Consider the following 24818-nt stretch of genomic DNA (forward strand, 5'->3'; position numbering starts at 1 on the left):
GATGGTAGTCTTAAAAGCCTATTTGAAGTATGAGATCATCATCATAACAGTAACAGCTAACATTTTTAAAGCATGTCACATATGGGCAGGTGACTCCAAACTAGTTTTTGTGTCTCCAGATTCCATGTTTCTGCCTTTGCTCATTAGTGCTGCCTTTATATACTATTTGGAATCTGAATTGCTGGCTTTGCCACTTGCTAGGGGCAAGTGTAACCTTAGGCAAGTCACTACAGCTCTCTGAGCCTCAGTTGTATCATCTGTAAAATGGGGATGATGGTACTATTGAACTCACAGGCCTACTGTAAGGATGTCATGAGAGAGTAAAATAATGAGCACAAGACTTGGCATATGGAAAGAACTCAATAAATGTTAGCCGCTTCTCTTAGTCTGTCCATGGGGCTAATCAGGAATTAACAGTACTCTTTCATTCACACAGTGGGGAGTGCTTAACCAGCCTGTCTTGAGAGTCTCTTTGCCAACTGGGATTTTTCCTCTTTTGGCCTTCAAACGCATCTAAAGAGGAGGGAGTTGGGAGGCTGGGGGTGGGGGTGAGAAAGGTCCCAGCATTCCCACCAGCCTCCTGCTGGCTGCAAAAATCCTATAGGAATCTGCTTCTGGAGGGCTGGCTTCCTATCTGGCTGTAATCACCCGCCTGCTACCCGAAGCACAAGTGCCTCACAAATTAGGGAAATCAGAGGCTGCCTCTTCAGACCATGCACAGGCAGCAGGATGCCGAGTGGCTGCAGAACCACTTGCTGAAGCTAAAATTAACAGGCTTCTTGGGTTGAAGGTTTTAATTTAAAAAGGCTAGAGAATTATTTCCTTAATTCAGATACTTCTTCTTAGTAATCACTTTCCCCTTTGCTGCCCTGAGATTTTTATCTACAGCAGCCTGAGCTATACAGTACCCAGTGGTGCAGTTTGGAGACTTGAGTGTTAGATGGAGTGGGTGCTCTTCAGGGATTCATTTTGGGGTCCCAGACCTCTTCATGCTGTGCATTTCCTCTTGGCCATTGCACGCTCTCCCATGATTTTAGATATTAGCCATGTACTGTTGGCTTCATACTTTGGAGCTCTCCATGAGTCTCTAAACCCATATGTCTAGCAGGGACCACCATGGGCAGGGTGATGGGTCTAAAATATTCTCCTTTTTTCCTCTTTTCCCCAATTCAGTACCTGAAGTACTGAATACTCAAGCCAGGTTGCTGGGACACCCAAGATTCCTGGGGCAGAAACTGTACCTTTCCCGTATCTCTCATTCTTACCACTTCAGGATGCATCTGACAGATATTCAACCACCAGTTCCTGCATTTTGTGGCCTGAGGGTGTCTCTTGTCACTACAGCCCACTCTGCCACCTATATGGTGGCTCAGATGCACTGGAGAATATGTGCCCACCTCCCAGAAGTAGCCCTCAGTGAACACTGGCAGGAGCTGTGTATACTCACCCCAGCTCACTTGCTGTTCAAGTGGGATTACTCTGGGGTGATGTTCCACACTGTCCCTCACAGCTCCCTGGCAGGATTAAGCACCACTTTCACACAGTGGTAGCCGACCAGAAAACATTTCCTTTATTTGTTGCTTTCTCTTTTTTTCTTTTTCCCCTACTCCTCCACCTTCACCTTCTAAATGTAATTCTCCCTCTTGAATCCCTATCTCAGGGTATATGACTGGGGACCAAATTAAGGATTCTCCTGTCTCCCTTTGAGCTACTACGTCCATCCATCCTCACTGCCTGTCTCCTTCAATATCTCACCAAACTGACCTCTTCTCTTTCTTCCTGTTGCTGCTTAGTCTAAGTTCTCAGTATCTCTGATCTGGACCGCTGCCCAGCTTCTCAGTCTGTCCCACAGCTTGTCCCCCATCTCACCCCTGAAATCCATCATATAGATGCACTCAAGGCTATGTTTGTAAAATGAAACCTGGTCATGCCATGCCTCTGCTTTATCCCTGCAAGGGCTCCCCGTTGCCTCTGGGAAACAGTCTAGATTCCCTAGTTTGACTCACAAGATCATCTGTGACATATTCTAAAGCCTTCCACATGGTGTTCCTGGAGCCTAGGGTGTTCAGCTTCCCCCGGCCACCCCCTTTGTCAGGCTCCCCTACTGATGCTCAGTAACCACCCCTTAACGGAAGCCTTCTCTGACACATCCTCTACCCCAAACTGAATTAGGTCACTGTATTTATTTGCCAGAACTGCCATAGCAGAATGCCACAGACTGGGTGACTTCAACAACAGACAATTTTTTTTCACAGTTCTGGAGACTGGAAGTCTGAGGTCAAGGTGTCAGCAGATTAAGATTCTCTCCTTGGGTTGCAGATGGCTACCTTCTTACTGCATCCTCACACGGTCACTCCTCCGTCTGTGTGTTGTCTGTGTCCTAATCTCCCCTTCTTACAAGGACGCTAGTTGTATTGGATGAGGACCCACCCGTGTGACCTCATTTCAGCTAAATGATCTCTTTAAAGACCCTGCCTTCAAATACAGCAATATTCCGAGGTCCTGGGGGTCAGGACTTCAACACGTGAATGGGTTGTGGTGCAAGCGGAACAATTTAGCCTGTTACAGACCCTTCTCTTTGTCCCCACAGCCCTCACTCCACACGTTCCTCTAACTCAGAAACCCTTTATCATAATGTCCTATACACATATCTTTCTCCCTAACTAGACTACACCTGTGAAGGCAAGGACCCTTTCCACTGCTGCATCCCCACAGTGACTAGAACACTGCCTGGCACATGGTAAGTACTCAACATATATCTGTAAAGCACATGCATATAGTTGCCATCCTGGTTATCCTTAGAATCAAGTGAGGGGCAAAAGAAGGAGGTCCTGTAGACTCAGCTTGAGGCTGACTGTAGCTGAAAGACAGAGGTGAGATAATGTTGCACAACCACACCACCATGCCCAGTTTCCCCTTTGGGACATTATCCCATGGGTTTTTCTTTCTTGAGCTGCTCTCCCTATCCTCCTCATTCTGATATCTCACCCAACTAGACCAGTGTGGTGAATATATCCAGCAGTACCCAACAGCCCTGCAAACCAACAGGCTTTCTTTGACCATAACCATCTCAGACAGATCAATGTGAGTCCCTTCCTTAGCAGTTGCAAGGAAAGAGCAGTTAATCTTGCCCATGGTGGGTCTCCCTGCTTTAAAGGCGTGAGTGGAGGTAGAGGTGCCTATATTGTTTCATGTCGAACTTTGGCAAATCAAGTGTTTTTTTTTTTTTTTTTTTTTTTTTTTTTTTTTTTTGAGACAGAGTCTCTCTCTGTCACCCAGGCCGGAGTGTAGTGACACGATCTTGGCTCACTGCAAGCTCCGCCTCCTGGGTTCACGCCATTCTCCTGCTTCAGTCTCCTGAGTAGCTGGAATTACAGATGCCCACCACCACGCCCAGCTAATTTTTTTTTTTTATTGTATTTTTAGTAGAGATGGGGTTTCACCATGTTAGCCAGGATGGTCTCGATCTCCTAACCTCATGATCTGCCTGCCTCAGCCTCCCAAAGTACTGGATTACAAATATGAGCCACCGCGCCCAGCCTCAAGTGATATTTTCTTAATGACTTAGTGTGAATGTTTCAGAGATGACTTCTTTTTTCTCATTGATCCATTCACCAGCTGCCATCATCCCTTAATTATAAGTCTCCACTTCCTTCCAGCCTCTCTGACAAATAGATAATAATGATCTGTAAACAAACACGTACGTGCACCAGGGGAGCAACTCTTGAAAATAATTCTGCATAGCAGGAGGCAGGCAGGCAAGCAAAGCATGAAGTCACTCAGACTTCAGTTAGGATCACGGTTTTGCCATGCCGTCTGATAGAGCGTTCTGTGCAGATGGAGATGTAGTATACCTGTACTGTACAATATGGTAGCCAGTAGCGACATGTGGCTGTTGAACACTTGACGTGTGGTTAGTGTGATTGAAGAACTGGATGTTAATTTAATTTAATTTTAATTAATTTAAATTTAAGTAGCTACATGTGGGTAAAGTGGCCACTTTGCTGAAAAGCGCAGCTTAAAGACCTGTCATGTCACATCTCTGAGCCTCTTCTTTCTCCCCTGTAAAATGAAGGTTAAAATCTCCATTGCATTAGGACAATACTAGCTGCTATTACAAACAGGTTATGTGGCATTAGTGGCTCCAACAAGTCGGAAGTTTATTTCTTGTCCATGCAACAGTCTAGGGCATGTCCCCTCCAAGGAATATTCAGGGATTCAGGCTGATAGGGTTTGCTATCTTCAACACATAGACATTTTAGTTATTCCTATCTAGTCACCAGGAAAGAAAATAGCACAATTCCAAAACTAGGGATTTTTTCTTAAGCAATTGAGGTAGAATTTATAATGTCATTTCCGCTCTGCCAATTCTTGGTAAGAAAACACTCACATTACCATACATAACAGCAAGGGGAGCTAAGAAATTTAGTCCTTAGCTGGGTACCAGTGTTCTAACTGGAATTATCTTAGTATAGAATAAGGAAAGGACATACTTTGGAAAACAGATAACTGTGTCTATTACACCTACTTTGGAGGACTGCTGTATGGGTTAAATATGTTATGTATATGACACAATACTTGTGTAATAGTCAGCTTTTGCTGTTAATAAGAAAACAACCCTGCCATTTTGTGTCTTAAGACAACAATGCTGAGTGAGAGTTAGCAATTTGGGCTGGGTTCATGTAAGCGGTTCTAGACTCAGCTGATCTCAGTGTGGCTTCCATCAGTGCTGCTTCTATCAGTTGCTGGGTCAGCTGGGGCTGGCTGATCTAGGATGGCCCTGACTGAACCATCTTTCCTTGCTCTATTTAATTTTTATCCTCCAGCTGGCAAGTGATGGGGTCCAAGACAGTGAGGGAACACTCACAGGGCCTTTTGAGGTTTAGGATTGGAATTGACACCCAATCACTGCTGTCACATCCTACCAACTAAAACAAGTTACAAAGCCAGTCAAGGATCAGGGGCAGGAAAACAGACTCCATCTTTTAATGGGAGGGGATGCAAAGTCAAATTGCAAAGGATTGTAGTTACAGGGAGGGGAATAATTAGAGCCATTTTTGAAACAGTCTACTATAATTTGGTATACAATTTGTTCAGTAAATGGTGCCTAATGTTATTTTGTTAATTCATTTGTTAATTCTATATGGTCCCCTCATTCAAAACTTTATTGAGGCCGGGCGCGGTGGCTCACGCCTGTAATCCCAGCACTTTGGGAGGCCGAGATGGGCGGATCATCAGGTCAGGAGATCGAGACCATCCTGGCTAACACGGTGAAACCCTGTCTCTACTAAAAATTACAAAAAAAAAAAAAAAAAAAAAAAAACTAGCTGGGCGAGGTAGCGGGCGCCTGTAGTCCCAGCTACTCGGGAGGCTGAGGCAGGAGAATGGCGTAAACCTGAGAGGCGGAGCTTGCAGTGAGCTGAGATCCGGCCACTGCACTCCAGCTCCGGCGACAGAGCGAGACTCCGTCTCAAAAAAAAAAAAAAAAAAACTTTATTGAATGTTTACTATGCATCAGGTTTCAGGCCAAAGATAGTGACTGCGTTCGGATGTGTTCGGCATTGAACTCTATAAGAAGTAGTCAAGTTAACTTTTATGTCATAAAAAGAGGACAAATAAACATCAGAATAGATGTGTTTTTTCATTCTTTAGTCCTTGTGATGCCCAGTGTCCTCTTGTCATTTCCTGGGTACCACTGATGAAAAGGTATCTTATTAACCATGACCCCTGTTGTTTTGACTATGGTGCGGCCATCTCTCTGGGCCTGGGTGAATTACCAATAAGGTTTGCCGCTTGTGGCCTTGTCTGCTGGAGGAAAGCACTTTAGGATGAACCTGGACAGATCCAGCATGAGCTGACAGAAGCCTTTGGAGAGAGAGAATAAACAGCCCACTGATTCAGAGGGCTATTAAAGGAATCTTTCTTGCTTCAGCATAAAACGACTTGTCTTGCCTGCAAGATGAATCAGAAGCATAAAGGGTGATGAATGGAAGTGATTTCCAAAGCACTGGGAAATATCGTGGGCCCCACAGTGAAGTCACATCTGGTGGCTTCAAGATACATCTTGTGCCCAATGGCATTCATCTCAGTCTACTTCCCCAGGTACCTATGGCCGGCCTACTCCCACTTTCTTATCAAAACCAGTATTCTCAGTTGTGAACCTTATTGGGGACATGCTCTCCAGACCTGACAGCTCCCAAACAAAAGGAAAACGCAAAGAGAAGACTAAAGTGCTCAAGATAGGGAATCCTAGAAAGATAAGTACTTCCAGCCCTCAACTTACTCTGCCTCACCTTTGTCTTGCTTTGCATTGCTTTGGGCATCAAATTGACTTATCAAAGGAGCAGGCAGGGACCACTGCATCAAATGAGAATCACTTGGGAAGTCCACCCAACATTTTGTTATGAAAAGTTTCAGACCTATAGCAAAGTTGAATTTTCCCCACCCCCATTTTCTTTTTCATGCTTTATCGCTGTCTATCAATTTGCCTCTCCTTTTTTGATACATTTCAAAGTAAATGGCACTCATCAGTGCACTTTGGTGGGGGATGTTAAAAAAATCATTCATGTCAGTAATCCATATTCAGGTCCCTGAATCACTAGCCAAGGGATCTGCATTTTAAATAATTATTAACCCCACTTTGCAAGTGAGAAAAGAGGCCCAGAGAGGTGACAGAACCTGCACTACAAAAACTGCCTAGGAGTTGAACTCCTCTCAGTCTCTTGGCCCAGAACTGCCTGGGTAGGAGGAGTTCAGGGTACCTCAGCTTAGTGACTACGTCTTGGAACTCCCCCAGCTCTCTTACTTAGAGTATGGGACTTTGGCCAGACTAAGGCCACTCAGGCTTAGAGCCTGTGATCCATCTTCCTGGCCTAAACATTCCTTGAGGAGAGGAACTGTGTGTAAGACTTTGCTTGTAGCCCTTGAACCAAGAGTTATTGAACCTCTTGAAATCTGTAACTTGGAGATAACGATGATTTTCAACTCATGGGTTTAATAAGGTCATTCATAGAAATGTACAAGTGCTAAAAAGAAGTAGCTTTGTTATGATATTCATTAATAAGTATAGCCTTCGTAAATCTCAGTCTATAAACTCAGGCAGGCATGAAAAGGTAACTGCATTTTTTTCCCTATAACTAAACTCAGTTTTATTTTGAGCACGTGGTTTACATTAGAACCCTCAAAAAACACCCTGAGATGAAGATTCATGTACAAATGACTTATAAGGAAGTGGCCCCAGGAAAATCTGATCAAGGAATAGGTGAGTGAGAGCCCAAGGGAAGGAGGCAAGCAAGATCTCATGGAGGATAAGCTTTGCTCAGTCCTTTAGGGAGCTGGGGACAGTGATGGTCACCCTCAGAGTCTTTCAGATTAGGGGGCATGGAAGCTGGAATATTTGCATCTCCCTCCTGCATACTATCAGGCGTTAGTTTAGGGTTGTCCTGGGGGAGTGAATACCTGGGCACTCTAGGTTCTCTAGGCAATTAAGCCTAAGGGATTCTAATAGCCTGAGGGTGGTCCTCCCACCACGAGATTTAGGTGCTGGCCACACAGAATCAAAGCACCCAGGAAGACTGTGTGCATGAAAATGATAAGGTGTCTGAGGGATGTAAGTGGAACACTAGTAACATCTGCTGCAGAGCCCATTCTACCACAGCAGAAATTAGTCCACTTGGGTTCCCTGGAAAGCATAGCTTGTACCAAATCATGGCAGTGAGACAGAGATCGAGTCCTTCCTTTCTAGTCTGTTTCTTCTGGCAACAGCTGCAACATCCTTGACCTGCCTGGCCTTTGTATGTCTACCCATCTAGGTCATTGCTGAATTAGTCTGCATTTCAGACCCAAATGTCCTCTCAGGCCCCCAGCCTGGACTGTAAGAGCCCTTCTACTGCTATCACACCATTCTGAGATTTAGGAAACACCATTTACAGGACCCACCTGGACACGTGGATTATTCTTCTGCTCCCACACCATGCTACAGCACTGGAGTCTCAGAAGGATGGGGTTCTGGTCCACGCTTTTACAAGGTACACCCAGGGAAGGGCTGGGGCAATGCCTGCTGCTCTCAGATGCCCCAGCCTACCTGGGGGTGCTGCATCACCACCAAAATCGGCCTGAGAGTGGGATGGCTGAGGAGCAGAGTTCTTTCTCAGACTCCTAATACTATCTGAGCACTTTGAGTATCTTGTTATTCTCTTCTTTCTTAATGTCAAGGGAGTGTTTCTAAATATAGGACATCTCGTCCTTACTAAATATTTTTCCACATAGGTTTTATAAGCAGCACAAGACTGCTTCTCAAACTAGTGTATGTAAGAATTACCTGGGGAATTTAATAAACCATGGCTTTACATAGGTCAGATCTCCAAAGATTCTTATTCTGGGAAAGACTTGAAGACTCATGAGCCAGGGACTTGACTACTTTATTATATCTACTCTTCTGTGTCAACTCTTTCTTGGGCAGAGATGCCTTGCCAGTCAGTTACTGTCTCAATGAGGGGAAAGATGAGCTATAAGCAAATGCTGTGGGTAAAACAACTTCAGTTAATATTCTAGAACACTGTGCTACTTCACAAAGCTTTATCATAATTTGTGAAGCCCTTTTTAAAAATTATCATTATAAACTCTTTGATTATTTAGTCTCCAAGTGCTTTCGTTACTTCTGTTCACATGTCCTCATTATACAGATACCCCATTGTGATTTCTGTAATTTGAGGTGGCTTTCTCTTCCCTTCTTACAGCAGCCTCTTTGCCAATTCCTCCCCACTGGATCTTTATGATAGAGGTGGGGGTACACAAAAATCCACAGGGCCTTGAATTCTTCTTAAAATTCATATTGAAAAGTTGCTGTGTGTAAAAGAGACCACTTGCTTTGGGGGAAAGGAGGTGGCAAAGCACCATGATCAAGAATGTGGATTCCTGTCTCTGCTACTTTTTAGCTGTGTGATATCTCAGCCAAGTTAATTTCTTTGAGTCTTGGTTTCTTCACCTGGAAAATTGGAGTAATACCATCATCTACCATAGAGGGGGACTATGAGGACTCAAATGAGCAAAAGTATGGACTGCTTTCCACAGAAAAAGTGTGCAGCTGTTACAAGTGACCATAAAGGTGTTTAAAGCTGGGTTCTCAGCCTAGGGTTTATCCTGGCTGTTGTCAAAGTACCATTTCATTTGGTTCCCATCACTGTTCCATTTGGGTATCCTTCATTCCCATGTGGCTGTAAATGGGGGAAGGACAGACGGAGTGGGTTTGAGAAACAGTGGGAATTGGAAAGTAGTCGTGGCTGGGAGGCCAGTGAGAGTGAAGCTTCTTAGCTATTCTAGAGAATGTCCACTTTCCATTAGACTAGAAATAACTTTTGAGATCCCATTGGCTCTGATCTGGCTTTGTTGGAAATGACACTTACAAAGAGCAATGCATAGGCAGATGGTGAAGAGTAGGCTTAGGTAATTTCTAGTTTTACATTTTAGAGAAATTCCAGTTTGGGATTGGGAGAAGAGGGAAGGGGAGTACAGAAATCAGCCTTGAGGTGGGTACCACTTATCAAGGACTACTATATGCTAAGTATTCGTCTAAGAACTTAACACATACACACATACTATCTCATTTCATCCCTGCAACAGCAACCCTTTAGACTAAGTATTATCTTGACCGCCATCTTAGAGATGAGGAAACGGCTTCGGATGGCAACCTACTCACGTAAGTTTATATCTCTATTTGGCAACAAAGCCAGGATTTGAACCAGTTCTGGATCCAGATCCCACGTGCTCTTCACTGCTTTATGTGATGCGTTTCATCAAAGGGGAACCCCTGTTCTCTCTTCAAACAATCCTTTAAAGCAGCGGTCTGAATTTTTCTGAGGATCTGATGAAAGTCATGGATCCTCTCCTCTGAAAGCACATAAAATGCCCTGAACCACTGACACTGTGCCTGTTAGGGATGCCAACTTATTGCTAGCTTTTTGCAGCTCAGATATCTCTCTTGGGGTGTCACCCTCACCTTATAATCCCTGGGGGATTTGGGGCAAAGAATCAGCTATGAACTAAATATGTGGGGAAACGTCACAACAGAATCATTCATCTATTCATTGGGGTTACGTTGTTATGACCTTGTCCCCGTCATTTTACCCTGCTAAGCCTCAAATTCCTCATCTGTAAAATAAGATGGTAACAGTATCTATGTCTTGGGTTTTGTGAAGATTTAATAAGATATAGTACATAAAGCTTTTAGAATGCAGTACATATCTCATAAGCTTTTGGAATGCAGCCTGGCACATCATGAGTTTTTCATTAAGTATTTGCTATGATGTTAATATTAGTAGTCCAGAAATAATAGCCCTTACTGCTTTCTCTCTTCTGTTGTTCATTGCATTTTTCTTGAGTATGTATGTTGCCTCTTCAACAAGGCAGTGAGTTCTTGAGTGCAGCCAGGCTGCTTCGGATTGAATCCCAGAGTTATCCTTCTCAAACGTGTAGCCTTGGGAAAGTCTCTTCACTTTTCTGAGCCTCAGTTTCCTCTTCTGTCAAATGGAAGTTATAACAACATCTATCCTAACAACATGCTACAGCAGTACCTGAAACATAGAAAGGGCTAACTACATGTTAGTTATTATTATTGTTGTTGTAGTTACTGGTATTATTATCAGTAGTACTATCCCACTGAGAGCTGAGCACACAGATGGAGCTCAGTAGGTGCTGGTTGGTTGACAAATGATCCCTTTCAGGCCAGATAATCAGTTATACTCCAATCAGTATGTTTCCTCTTACCGGGAAGGAGCATGGGCCTGCTGTAATACATAAAGCAGGGAATCCTATATCCACCCTAGCCCATTCAGGAACAAGAATCTGGGGTGGAAACAGACACTGAAATATAATGCTCCCGACCCAATAAAAGTGTCAGATGGGCTGCTCTGAGCAAATGCCTGATGAAGCGAATCTAACTGCAGCTGCAGGTTACTCCTCAGCACCATTGACGAGCTGGGAATCGATTGACTCAGCTAGAAGCAGAGGTGGTGTGGGGAGGTGAGGGTGTCCAGGCAGGCCTCCACCAGCAGAAAGAAATTAATTATGTCTCCAGGGCTGCCTGGCAGGAGGGCCATATATCATGGTGATAATCGATGTTTGGTGGGGGTGGACAACCCTGAGATGGACATAGGGGGTCCCAAAGAGGTGAAAGGACCTGGATCCCAGCAGGAACTTATTGCAAAAAGTCAGACAGCCCAAACCCAGCTCTGCTCTTTCTAGCTGTGTGACCTTGGGAGAGTCACTTAACCTCGCAGGCATCATTTCCTCATCTACAAAATGGAGCTGTTGATACCTCGTGGGGCTACTGGGAACACTAAGTGAGAATCCGATCATCAGCTACTGCCCTGTTCACAATGGCAGCCTCCTGTGTTTAGTGTGCAGTTGAAGTGCAGCAGGTCCAAATTAAGATGTGCTGTAAGTGTGAAAGTCCACACCCAATTCCAGCAATGTAGCATGAATGACAGGAAGGTGAAAGAACTCATCAATACTTTTCACATGAATTGCATATTGAAATTATACTTGGGACATATTGGGTTAAGTAAAACATATGAACATAATTAATTTTGCCTGTTTAGTTTTATCTTTTGAAATGTGGCTACTATAAAAAAGAACAAGATTGTGTCCTTTACAGAGACATGGATGGAGCTGGAGGCCATTATCTTTACCAAACTAACACAGGAACAGAAAACCAAATACTGCATGTTTTCACATATAAGTGGGAGCTAAATGATGAGAACACAGGGACACAAAGAGAGGAACAACACACACTGGGGCCTATCAGAGGGTGGAGAGCAGGAGAAGGGAGAGGATCAGGGAAAATGAGTAAAGAGTACTAGGCTTAATACCTGGGAGATGAAATAATCTGTACAACAAACCCCCATGATGCAAATTTACCTCTGTAACAAAGCCTGTACATAAAATTAAAAGTTTAGAAAATGTCTTGAAAAGATGGAGAAAAAGTGTGGCTACTAGGAAATAATGAATGCAAACTACTGAAATTTAAGTTTTCATAGTGATCATATGCTGAAATGATACCATCTGGGATGTATCAGGTTAAATCAAATATGTTATTAAAATTAATTTCACCTATTCTTTTTTTTAAAAGATATGGCTATAAGGAAATCTAAAATCACTCACCACTCTAATTATATTTCATTTGAGTGATGCTAGTCTAGACTTTTTCTTTCTATATGCTTTTTCTTTGTGAATTTTGATGAACTGCTGTGCTGTCCTGGACAAACTAATGTTTTCTTCCCTGAGTTTCAGTTTCCTCACCTGTCAGGAAGAGAATCATAGTTTACATTTATGGAGCCTTTATTACATGCCAGGTACTGTTCTGAGCATGTTACATGCATTAGTGCATTTATTCCTCAGAACATCACTAAAAGTAGACATTAACCCATTTCACAGATGAGAAAACTAAGGTCTGAATGGTTAAACCCTTACCAAAGCTGTGTAACTAGGAAAAAACAAACCAGCCCAGATCTGAACCTAGCTCTACCTCACTCCAAGCCTATATTCGTCACTGCTACTCTATGCTTGTTCTTTTTCATTGGCTTAATTTAATGGTCTCGAGCATGTCAGGACACTTGGGCAGGTAGGGTATTTGCAAGCTCAGGTAAAATTCTTCCTTCAGTCAGTGAGATTTAAGTACCACATGATAGTGTCTTCCAAGGGCCAAAGTCCCACTGGGTGACGTCACTTCCTCTCTGATGTAGCCACTGTGACAGCCAAACACCAAGGAGCATGTAGTCTGAGTAACCACCACCCTGGGGCTATTTCGCCCAGGGTTAGAGTGGAGTGCCTGCTTTAATCTGAAAGCCAGCCCCCAAACTCTTCCCACTCACCCTCTTTGTGACATTTTCATAGGTCTCTGAAATTGTTACCCTTATTCCTAAAAGTCATATTTCTAGATAAATATACTGCTTTATTTGCCTTTTTCTCACTGAGGAAGCATGCATGTGTTTGTGGTTGTATGTAGAATAATTGCATTGTGATGTCAGTTTGTATGTACGAGAACAGCAGGTGTGGGCAGTAAAGGGGTGGGATGAAATGAGCATCTGTGTGTGAGTTTGTGTGCACATGTGCATGTGTGCACACACATGCACACACATGCCTAGTATCTTCTCTCTCCTTATTCTAGATTACCCCCGCCCCCTTTTATTAAAGACTCAAGAGGATCTTGTTCTGTTGCCCAGGCTGAAAGGCTGGAGTGCAGTGGTATCATCATAGCTCACCGCAGCCTCAAGCTCCTGGGCTCAAGCAATTCTCCCACTTCAGCCTCCTGAGTAGCTAGGACTACAGGTGTGCACCACCACACCTGGCTTTTTTGTTTGTTTGTTTGTTTGTTTGTTTTGAGAGGGAATCTCACTCTGTCTCCCAGGCTGGAGTGCAGTGGCCTGATCTTGGCTCACTGCAACCTCCACCTCCTGGGGTCAAGCAATTCTTCTGCCTCAGCCTCCCGAGTAGCTGGGACTACAGGTGTACGCCAGCATGCCCTGCTAATTTTTGTATTTTTAGTAGAGACAGGGTTTCACCGTATTGGCCAGGCTGGTCTTGAACTCCTGACCTCGTGATTCACCCACCTTGGCCTGCCAAAGTGCCGGAATTACAGTCATGAGCCACTGCACCCGGCCCACATCTGGCTATCTTAAAACTTTTTTTTTTTTTTTTTTTTTTTTTTTTGTAGAGACGGGATCTTACTGTTGCCTAGGCTGGTCTCAGAGTGATCCTCTTGCTTCAAGTGATCCTCCTGCCTTGGCGTCCAAAAGCACTAGGATCACAGGCATGAGCCACCACACCCAGCCTAGACTGCATTTTTTAGGGAACTTTCCCTTCACCTTTTTATGCCATGCCAGACACACATCCCTAGCCCTCTTCTGACTGCTGGGGTAACCATGTAACCCAAGCTAGGTCCTCAGTCTCTTCCTTGAAAATTTGAATCTTGGGTAGATACAAGAATAGTTGATTTATTTGTCCTTCGGACAGCCCACCATCCTGCTGCTGAAGTCCTGTCACTGCTTGGTCACTAGCCTGCCTGAGTCCTGTGGCTTAGTTCATGTTTCAATTCTGGGAGCTTCCAGTAACTTTCCAGTTTACTTTCTCCTTGCTTTTTCAGTTAGACTTTATCTGTGCATTTTTGTTTCTAATAGAAAGAATCCAAAATGATGCAGAGCTGGCCACCAACCAAGAGCAAGGACCCCAAGTCTCTGGAATGTCCGCTTTAAAGAAGGATTTTGGTGGGGGGCAATGGGAAGAAGTCTTCGCATAATGCTAGCTCAGCAGTGGTCTGAGCATTTTAGAGCCCTCCTCCAGATTTCTGTCAATTCTCTGAAGAAGCTGTGTTTCCATGGTTCTTGCTTCCCCACTTTGTAGCTTCACATCAGTCCAGACATGAAACCCAGCTTCTTGCTTGAATCTTATTGTTTTAAAAAATAGAAAGACATCCAATTACATGACTCCTTTTTGAGGGTAGGAGAATTTTCTGCAGATTTCAGGAGTGGTGGTAGAAGACAGAGGAGGGGTTAACATTGCTTTAATGCAGACAATTTCCAGATGGAACGTTAGGTATCACGGCTTTTCAAATGTCCCCTGATCGACACTCTTTAGGGTGTGTGGTAGTCAGGGGGTGACTCAAACTCCCTTTCCCTCACCAGCTCCAGCTCTTGCCATCTTGCTAGATCTTCTCTTCCTCTCCTCTCTCTTTTCTTTTTAATCTCCCTTCCCGACTCCACACCCTGGAAGAAAACATAAATTATTCTTTTTGTCTAATACAGAACCAATTCTAACTTTTCTCTAAAACCTTTGGAGATTTGGCATCCAGGTCTTTGTAACTTTCCTTCTATTCAGTAGCCAGCTGTTGGCATAATAATACTTTATCTACCTAGTTGCAATGATTATTTTTAGATGTGATCACAGGTAAGTACAGTAAGCCTTGTCGTAGCCTCTCCCTATGACTTTCCTCATAGCTTTCCAAGGATGTCATCCCAGGAACTAGGGATCTGTCTGCAATTCCAGGCATCTGCTGAGAACATTCGAATTGGTGAGGTTCAATGTCAAAATGTGGGTTGTGGGAGGAACAAAAATAAAGAAGAATGGCTTCCGTTTAATTGAGCCCCCATCCAAGCACTTTGCCTGCATTACCTTATTCAGTCTTCGTGAGGGCCCAAGAGTTGGGGTACCAAAATGACCCCCTGCCCCAGATACAGAAATTGTAGTTTGGTGGAGCCAGGTATATCTGGGCCCCCAAGTCCTATGACCGCATCTGTTCTCTGCTGCCTCTGGCTTCAGATGGAATAGGACTCTTTCTGTCCGGCAGTTCAGGTCCCCACCTCTACCCTCCTATGTGTTGGATTGCATTTTTTAAATCCATTTTTGGATCATTTTTGCCCTCCAAATGGCTTGGTAACAGCAAGAGCCTAGAGTCCTGCTCTTCACGCTCCAAATTGAATTACATCCATCAGCCCCGGCGCCAGCACTATTGTTCCCAGGGCTTACCCAGCTTTAATTAGAATATTTTTATTTTCCCTAGGAGAGAGAGGACAGCCGATCTCAGCTTCAACAACCTTGCCGTGGGCTACAACCTGGAACTGCAGGGCTCGTGGGCTATCAGATGGAGCGGCCAGCAGGGGAGGGCATGGGAGGCTGTGATGCTGTGTTTGCGTGGGGGACCCTCTGCCTTTTCCCACTGTCTGTATGTCATGATGTTAAAAATGGTGAAGAGGAAGCCTGGCAGGAAATGCCTTTGAAGGGGACACAGGAGCATGCACCCCCCACACAAACACACTAAGGCATGAGGGATGAAGCAGTTAACTTATCAACACATAAACTGAAGTTCAAATGCAGCGACTTTGAAAGGCCCCATGTGGACAGGCTGGGAGGCCAATGTATGGTTCACCCCACAGAAGGAGAAAAGCAGCACAGTGTAGGGTGGCACTGCCCAGCAGAAATAGAATGCCCACCTCACCTGCAACGTACAATTTTCTGGCAGCCACATTGTTTTTGAAAGTTTAAAATTTATTTCAAATTTATTTACATTGAATTGATCAAATAAGTCTTTTGTGATTCTTTTATTTCTTCAGTTCCTGTAATTATTTACCACATACTAAATTTGTATTCTGTTTTTATGAACTTTCCAATTCTTTTCTTTTCTTCTCTTTTTAAGCTTTTATTTTGGGTTCAGGGTACATGCGAAGGTTTGTTACATAGGTGAACTCATGCCATGGGGTTTTATTGTACAGAGTATTTCATCACCCAGGCATTAAGCTTAGTACCCAATAGTTATCTTTTCTGCTCCTCTCCCTCTTTCCACCCTCCACCCTCCACCCTCAAGTAGATCCCAGTGTCTGTTGTTCTCTTTGTGTTCATGAGTTCTCATCCTTTACCTCCCACTTGTACATGAGAACATGTGATATTTGGTTTTCTGTTCCTGCGTTAGTCTGCTAAGGATAATGGCCTCCAGCTCCATTCATGTTCCTGCAAAAGACACTATCTCGTTCTTTTTATGGCTGCATAGTATTCCATGGTGTATATGTACCACATTTTCTTTCTCCAATCTGTCATTGATGGGCATCTAGGTTGATTCCATGTCTTTGCTATTGTGAATAGTGCTACAATGAACATTCACGTGCATGTGTCTTTATGATAGAACAATTTACATTCCCCTGGATATATACCCAGCCACATTTTTTAAAAAGTAAAAAGAAACCAGTGAAATTAATTTCAATAACATCTTGCCTTTGACCCAGTACATCCAAATATCATCATGTTCACATGTAGTCAAAAATGTTCAATATGTAATAAAAAATATGAATGAGATCTCTCAATGTCTTCAAAATCGGGTATGTATTTCATACTCACAACACATCTCAGTTTGGACCCTTGTTGTTTCAGCGCTCAGTAGCCACGTGTAGTGAACGGCTGCCATATGGAAGGGGGCAGGGTTGGGGCATGCACTCCAGAGCTTGATTCTCTGGGCTGCAACCTTTCACTGGTGTTGATTAACAGCATTATCTTAGACATTTGTCTTCTCTTACTTCCTTTGTGGGATATGCAATAATAATGTCCCCTAACACACAGGCTGTGAGGATCAAAGAGGTAATTCATGCAAACTCTTAGCAGAGTGCCTGTGCACAGTAGGTCCTCGTGTGTTAGCAGTTAGATGATCAGCTAGACTTAGAATAATGACAGCTAATATATATGATGGCATAATACTAATCATGCCTTTTGCTGGTTGCTTGATGCTCTTCATCCACTTTAAGCCCCATTAACACTCCCCTGAGATGGAAAATATTAATGTCAATAGTTACAGGTGAGGAAACTGAAGCTCACAGAACAGCTAACTCCTTTCGTCCACAGGATGAAACTGTAAAAAGGCTGATTAAGGCCTTCACAACCTGGCCCCCTCCACCTCGTTAGCTGAGCAGAAGGACTCCAAGAGTGGATTCTCGACCCAGCTGACCTGGGTTAAAATCTTCTCTGCCACTCACTGGCTATGTGACCTGGCAGCTATGTGACTTCTCTCTGAATCTCAATTTCATCATCTGTTAAATGGAGACAATCTACTGCAAAGGGCCCTTGGGAAGATTTAATGAGTTGATATATGAACAGCGGGTAGGCACAGAGTAAGTTGTGCATAAGTGAAAGCCACTTTCATTAACGATCACTTTCTATCTCTACTCTAAGCTCCAGGAGGACTGCATTACTGACAGTCCCCTTCCCATACAGACTACATTTTCTCTTTCCATAGTATGGGTCTCTGCCCAACCCGAAGCAACCTATTCGCTATGTCATGTTTCTTCCTCCCCTGTTTCTTTGCAACTTGCTGCCTCTTCCTGCAGGAGATCTGGACTCAGTCCCCTCCAAGGAGCATCGACTGTCCCTGCTCCTACTTCCCCATGTGGCCCTGGGATGAATGCTTGTCCCTGTCCCAGGACAAATGCTTCATCAGGACAGGACTGTGTCCATCTTTGCCCCAACCCTAAGCACAGGACCTGGGTCAAGGAGAACACTCAGAAACACCTTTGACCCGGACAGAGTCTTCGCAATCCTTTAAAAAGAGGCAGTGGCCATACTTACTGGCCATTGGACAATGGCGTAGCTCAGTCATTTTCCGCCTGTAACAGGGTGAGTCTTTTTCCTCCAGTACTCAAGGCATAATTTTCACACAACAAAATGCACAAATCTTAAGTCTACAGCTCAATTAATTTTGCCAAATAAACACCCCTGGAAGTATCACCAGATCAACTTATATAAACCATCTCCAGAAGCTTCCCTTGTACCCCTTCTCATTCAGTAACCATTCCCCTGCAGGTTAGCTGTTCTAATTTCTATCACCTTCTAGTCACTTTGCCTGTTCTTGAACTTTGGATGGATGGAATCCTGGAGTATGTTCTCTTCTGTGTCTAGCTTCTTCCTTGGAGCATAATTTCCCTGAGATTCTGCCATGCTCTTGTCAAGGTCAGTGTTCATTCCTTTTTACTGATAAGTGGTGTTTCACTGTGTGGAGACATATTTTTTACCCATTCTCTTGTTTATGGACATTGGTGGTGTTGGCTGTGCAAATCATTTTTGCACATGTATGTTTTTGTTTCTTTTAGATAAATACCTCGGAGTAGAATGGTTAGATTGTATGGTAAGAGTATGTATTAATTTATTATAAACTGGCAAACAAAGTTCCAAAGTGGTTGCACTATTTCACTTTTGGCTTTAAGCCTTTGTTTTCTCTGCTGTAAAATGGGGATGATATATGACCCTCTGTGATGCAGGCATGTAAGGACATACTAGTATTGTCAGATACTTGCATGTCAACTGGATTAGCTATGATAGCTATCATTTGCATTTCCTCTCCTAGGGAGTAATTCGCACCAGTGGTTAGGGGGCAAAGAAAGGGGAAGGCCCTAGTCCCATGGGCACTTGCAGGAAGCTCTCAGGGCATCATGGGACCCTCATCTCAACACTGAACAGGGGGAGTTTCACCTTGGAGGTGATCTTCCTCACCTACTCCTTGGCAGGATTTTATTTTCTCCTTGCAATTCAAATAATAAGGCAATTCAAATAACCGTGATTATTTGCACATCCTCACATGAGAGAGGGCAGAGGACAAATGACTCGCACAGCACACCCCTGCCACCACCTTGGAGAGGGACATCCAGGTGTCCTTCTGGAGCTGGTGTAAACCTCCTCCCTGCCTGGTTTACCTTGGGGAGGAAGGGACTTTCTGAAAGGAATTCATAGCCTGCTCCCCATATCCTGTAAGTGCAGCATATTCTTTAGGCTATTGTAATTAAGGCTCTGTCACAGCTTCAACAGAAACAAGTGTTTCCTGGGAATCTGGATTCAGTTGTCAAAATGACTTTGCTGTGAAACCCTGCATATGGTTTTCAAGCCCTGAAACCTGTGAGTTTGAAGGTGTGTCTCTGTGTGTTCATGGAATTTCTCCTCTGTATCTTTTTATATGGATTTCATTTTTTTCCATTTAAAAAATTTGTTGTGGTCAGAACACTCAACATGAGTTGAGTGTGTTGAGTGTACAATTTGAAGTGTACAATACATTATTGTTGAGTATAGGTATAATGTCATGCAGTAGATCTTTATTGCTTGCTCATTTTACATAACTGATACTTCGTGCCTGTTTACCAATAACTTCCTATATTCCCCAGCCCTCAGCCCCTGGTAGCCACCATTCTAGTCTTCGATTTCATGAATTTGACTATCTTATTTATTTATTATCTTTGACTGTCAAGTATGTCCTTTTTATTTTTATTTTAAATTTTTTATTTCCATTGGTTTTTGGGAAACAGGTGGACACTGCTGGTGGGAGTGTAAACTAATACAAGCACTGTGGAAAACAGTGTGGAGATTCACAATTTGTAATTGCAGAAATGTGGAACCAGCCCAAATGCCCATCAATCATCAATCAACAAGTGGATAAATAAACTGTGATATATATATATATATATATATATATATATATATATATATATAGTGTGTGTGTGTATGTGTGTATCAGTTACAGATACCTCAGGAATGGAAAACCAAACATTGTATGCTCTCATTCATAAGTGGGAGCTAAGCTACGAGGATGCAAAGGCATAAGAATGACACAATGGACTTTGGAGACTCAAGGGGAAAGGGTGGGAAATGGGTGAGGGGTCAATGACTACAAATTGGGTTCAGTGTATACTGCTCAGGTGATGGGTGCACCAAAATCTCACAAATTACCACAAAAGAACTTTTTATATAGCTTTCAAAAGACCCAGTGGCTCAGGGCCAAAGAAACATTGGTTCAACTCCTGGCTCTGCCATGTACCATCATACTGTCTGCCATGTACCATCATACCATCATCATACGGTACCATACCATCTGCCATGTACCATCGTACCATCATCGTATGGTACCAGGTACCATCATGGTCACCTGTGACAAGTCACTTCCCCTCTTGGAGCCTCAGGTTCCTCATCTGAAAAGCAGGATTATTGATAATAGTAGTGGCACTGTGGCCAAGACCATAGTCATCCTCGTTGCATCCAATAGCCATTCTTGTCATTTTTTTCCCTTACTTTTAACTTTTTAATTCCACATTCACCTGGAGTAAAAGCTTCATTTTCTAACACTCCCTCCTATTAGAAGTAGGCATTGTGACTACATTCTGGTGGAGAGATATAAGCGAAAGTATCATGTGCAGATGCCTAGAAGGATCCTAAAAGAGAAAAGGGACGCTTTACTTTATTTTATTTTTATTTTTTTGAGACGGAGTCTCACTCTGTTGCCCAGACTGGAGTGCAGTGGCAAGAGAAGGGAGCTTTTCTTTGTCCCTTCCTCCTTCCTGCTGGCTGGAATGTGGTTGTGATGCAGGAGCTCAAGCAGCTGTTGGGCCACGAGGAGAAAGCTGCATGCTGAGGATGGCAGAATCTCGAGAAAGAAGGAGCTGCAGTCATTGACATATGTCCTGGGTCAACTATCCTAAACTTGTCTAACATTGTGGAGAAATAAACTCCTTTCTTCCTTAAGCCACTGTTGTGTTGTTTCCTGTCCTTATGACCCATCCCGATCCTAATTAAGACCTGCTGTCGGGAAAGAGGACACGGTCGAATTCCCATAAAGACTTTAGCAGCGTTTGGTACCTAGTAATCACTCTATATTATGGATATTTGTGTTATCTTAAAGGCAAGAGCAAAAGAGATGGTGAATTGTGGATGGGCAATCTGGTGTCTCATTTCAGATTTGATTTGGGTGAGAGAAATTAATTTTGAATGGAGCTTATTAAGTGGTGTGTGTGTGTGTGTGTGTGTGTGTGTGTGTGTGTGTAATATCCAGGACCTGTACTTCTACCAGAAGCTCATAGGTGCATATGTGGGGTCTGTGTATTCTCACAACTTTTGTATCCATAGAGCTGGCCCCTCTCCTCAGGCAACTCCTTCTTTTTCTACATCTGGAATCCCATTTCTGCATCTTTAATCACCTGGTTTGGGGCCATGGTCTGGAAGCCCTGGGCTGTGCTGTTATTCCTCATCTTTTCCCAGCACACAGAGCACTGCACTGATGAAACTGGCCCTAATGATTCTTTACTGCCTTTTAAAACTAGCAACCAGATTCCTCTAGTACAGTTCCAGAGGAGGCTGGGGAAGAACAAGGAACCTGTTGCCCCAGCTCTGATTTCCTGAAAGAGGAAACCTGGAAACAAAGGCCCTGCAGTACCCAGTGCAGTCCTCTCTCCGTATCTTTGCCCTTGCTGTTCCCACCAGCTAAGGTGCTTCTCCTACCCCCACCCATGATAGCAATATTATTACATATGGACCCCTGCTCAGTGCTAGGCATAGGCTAACCTTCATGGCTAGTATTGTACCCATCTTGCAGTGAGGAATCAGAGGCTCAGCGGGGTCAAATAACTTGCCCAGGATCACATGCTAGCCTGGAGTCGGACTCCGTGGGCTCTGCTGGTAACCATTCCTTCCCCAAATTGCTTTTTTCTTCTGAGCCCTCTGCCATGAACCACGTATAGAGTAGGCACTCAAGACTTACTCATGGGTTCTCTGAGAATACACATACTGTTGTTGCCATGGGAGACGGGATTCTCAGACATAACTGGCCTCAGAATCCCTCTGCTCATTCTTATTAAACAAACGTTTTCCTTCCAAACAGAAAAAGCTTTATTGTTCCTTTTTGATTATAAAAGTAATCTGTGCTCTTTTTAAAAATGCAGATAGTACACGAAGGCACAGAGAAAAGGCACTTCACCATCCAGAGATTAATTTATGTGAATATGTTAAGCTTTCCTGTGGGTCAGCCCCGAATGGGTGCACAGCAGCAGACAAGGCTGACTAGCACAGATGCACCCCTGCTCCCAGGGGGCTTCCTGCTAAAACCTAGACACAGACCCTTCCAGCCTCTTCTCTATATGAGAAGTCACTCAACATACTTGTTTTTAAAATAACAAGGCCATCCTACAGAATTGTCATAGTTTTTCTTTTACTAACAACTAATGATGCCTTTCCATTTGCTCCCAGAAAATAGACTGTGGAATGTCTATTCTGGAAAATCTGAAAACAAATTACTTTGGGTTCTGACAACCTGGATGAGGACTACTCTCCTCCAGCCTCAACTCTCCGCTCCATTTCCCTCATTTGCGAAACAAATGCTAATTTCTTCCCAATGTTCTGTTGAACAGTAAATGAGATAACACAGAGAAAGTCCCTAGCAACAGTGTCTGATACATAGTAGGTGCTTTTAAAATGCTGGATTCCTTATGCTATGACTTAATTTTACTCACAAGCCTAGCTGAGTGATTTTGTCTTTGTGTTTCTTTACTTTTTCAGATCTGGAATGCTGAGTCTTGAGGCACTCATACTCCTTGGCTTATGCCACATTCACATTATTGTCTGCAAGCATCTCCCGTGTGCCACTCATCCATTCATTTATTCCCGTTGATCTTCATGCCTCACTCTCCCCTTCTCCCTTCTCCTCTCATACACACCCCACAGGCAGCCAACCTAATCTGTTTGATGTATATCTTTTTGTTTGTATTTGTTTCTGGGAAAGGTTTCGGGTGCATGAGTTTTTCATTCACCTAAATGATACTGTGCTGTGGATTTCATCCTGCCTATTATTTTCTTCATGGCACTGTGGTTTTAAGATCCACTCATGCTGTCATTCATACATCTAGGACTGCCGCATGGTGCTCCCTGGTGTGTGTTCCCCGTATTTTAATCATCCAAGTATTTAGGGACGGAAGCCTGGAGGGCTTCAGCTTGCTACCACTGCAGACTGCATGGTGGTAGTGTACATTTTCATGTACGCTCCGGTGTGGGTCTGAGTGGGAACTTCTCCAAGGTGGATTGTCATGGACCACATCACCTAAACCCTCCAGCATGGCTGCCCTGGGCTGCCCTTTCAATCAATACCTTCATGTGATGTAAATGTCAGCAAGTATTTTCTGGTCAACCCCATCTGGATCCCTTTGCATCAGGGCCCTCCCCATCCTCTGCTTAGGATCATTTCTGAAAAGGCAAAGGTTCGATGTTTAGGTGTAATTGTGTAAAGCTTCTAACAGTTGCTTGGCATCTCTTTCCCACCTCAGAACTACTACTTTTCAGAGGCTCATCTTCCTTACTTATACAATGAGTGGAGTGGATGAGATCACCTAGAAAACCAGAGTGGGAAAAGTTGGAAGACCTTGGATTCAAATCCTAGCTCTGCCGCTTCCCAACTATGTGCCACTAGGCAAGTGTCTTCACTGCATTAAGCCTCAGCTTCTTCCTCTCTAAAGTGGGTACCTAATAGTAGCTATCTCATAGGGGTGTTGCAAGAACAAAATGAGACAATACACGAGAACCTCTTAGCACCCTGCCAGGCAATACATATCAGCCACTCTTAGGCTGTTGATGTGAAGGTTGATGATAATTACCATAACAACAGGCCAACAACAACAACATATCTCCATGTTCTGATAATCCATGAGCCTATGATAATTGTAGTGGCATGACTGATTGACTGATTGCCTTTCATGTCTTCCCTGCATTTTGCTTGAGGAGATACTAATATATCATGGACCTGTGGTCTGAGCGATGAACATACAATAGATGCATCAAAAACCTTCTGCTTAACCTCTTTCTATGGGTTTCAAACCATGGGTCTCACTATTAGATCTCTTTTCTGTGCTCCCCAACTTCCACCCCATGCCAACTTGTTAAGAAGGCTGATGGGCAGTTGCCAGTCTTCTATGAAAACTGCCACTCTCCACTAGTGTATCATTTGTATTTTAATGCAGATGCCCAGGTTTCAATGCTTGTTCTACCTCTGGGCCCTACTCTAATGGGACAATATGTCTTACTTTTATAGAATTCAGTAGCTGTATGCCTGGCTGCAGGTTGGCTTTTCTCTAAACCATTCTCTCAAACTGAATTTCGTTTTTTTAGTATATCTGCATATTAGTATAGTCAATAAATATTTATTGAGCACCTACTATGGGGCTGACAATGTGTTTGGCTAAAATAAACCATTGTTCTCATGAAACTTTCAGGCCATAGAAGGAGGATTTCGAACAACTAATTACATAAATAATAAATGAAATTAAATTGTCATAAATCATTAATTATTAATACACAGTGCTATATGATAGCATATTACAAAAGGAACTATGATTATATTATATAACACAAACATACACACACACACACACACAAATAAGTATGGGAGGAGACCTACCAAATTGTGAATGTTGATTTTATTTGGGTGATGAATGTATTGAACCAGATTCTTTCAGTTGCAAGAGCCAAAAACTCAATTTCAACTTACT

General features: G+C 43.4%; 2 long non-coding RNA genes across 3 annotated transcripts in view; both read left to right on the plus strand.

Moving 5' to 3' along the window:
- LOC103239058 (uncharacterized) overlaps positions 1–24818 on the plus strand; it is a 147979-nt gene that overhangs the window by 101801 nt on the left and 21360 nt on the right. The window lies entirely within an intron of this gene.
- Positions 14989–16075, plus strand: LOC140712882 (uncharacterized). The gene is made up of 2 exons (XR_012094692.1): positions 14989–15064; positions 15554–16075. It is a non-coding gene; the product is annotated as an uncharacterized lncRNA (long non-coding RNA).

Source organism: Chlorocebus sabaeus, chromosome 11, assembly GCF_047675955.1.
Source record: "Chlorocebus sabaeus isolate Y175 chromosome 11, mChlSab1.0.hap1, whole genome shotgun sequence".
NCBI lineage: Eukaryota > Metazoa > Chordata > Mammalia > Primates > Cercopithecidae > Chlorocebus > Chlorocebus sabaeus.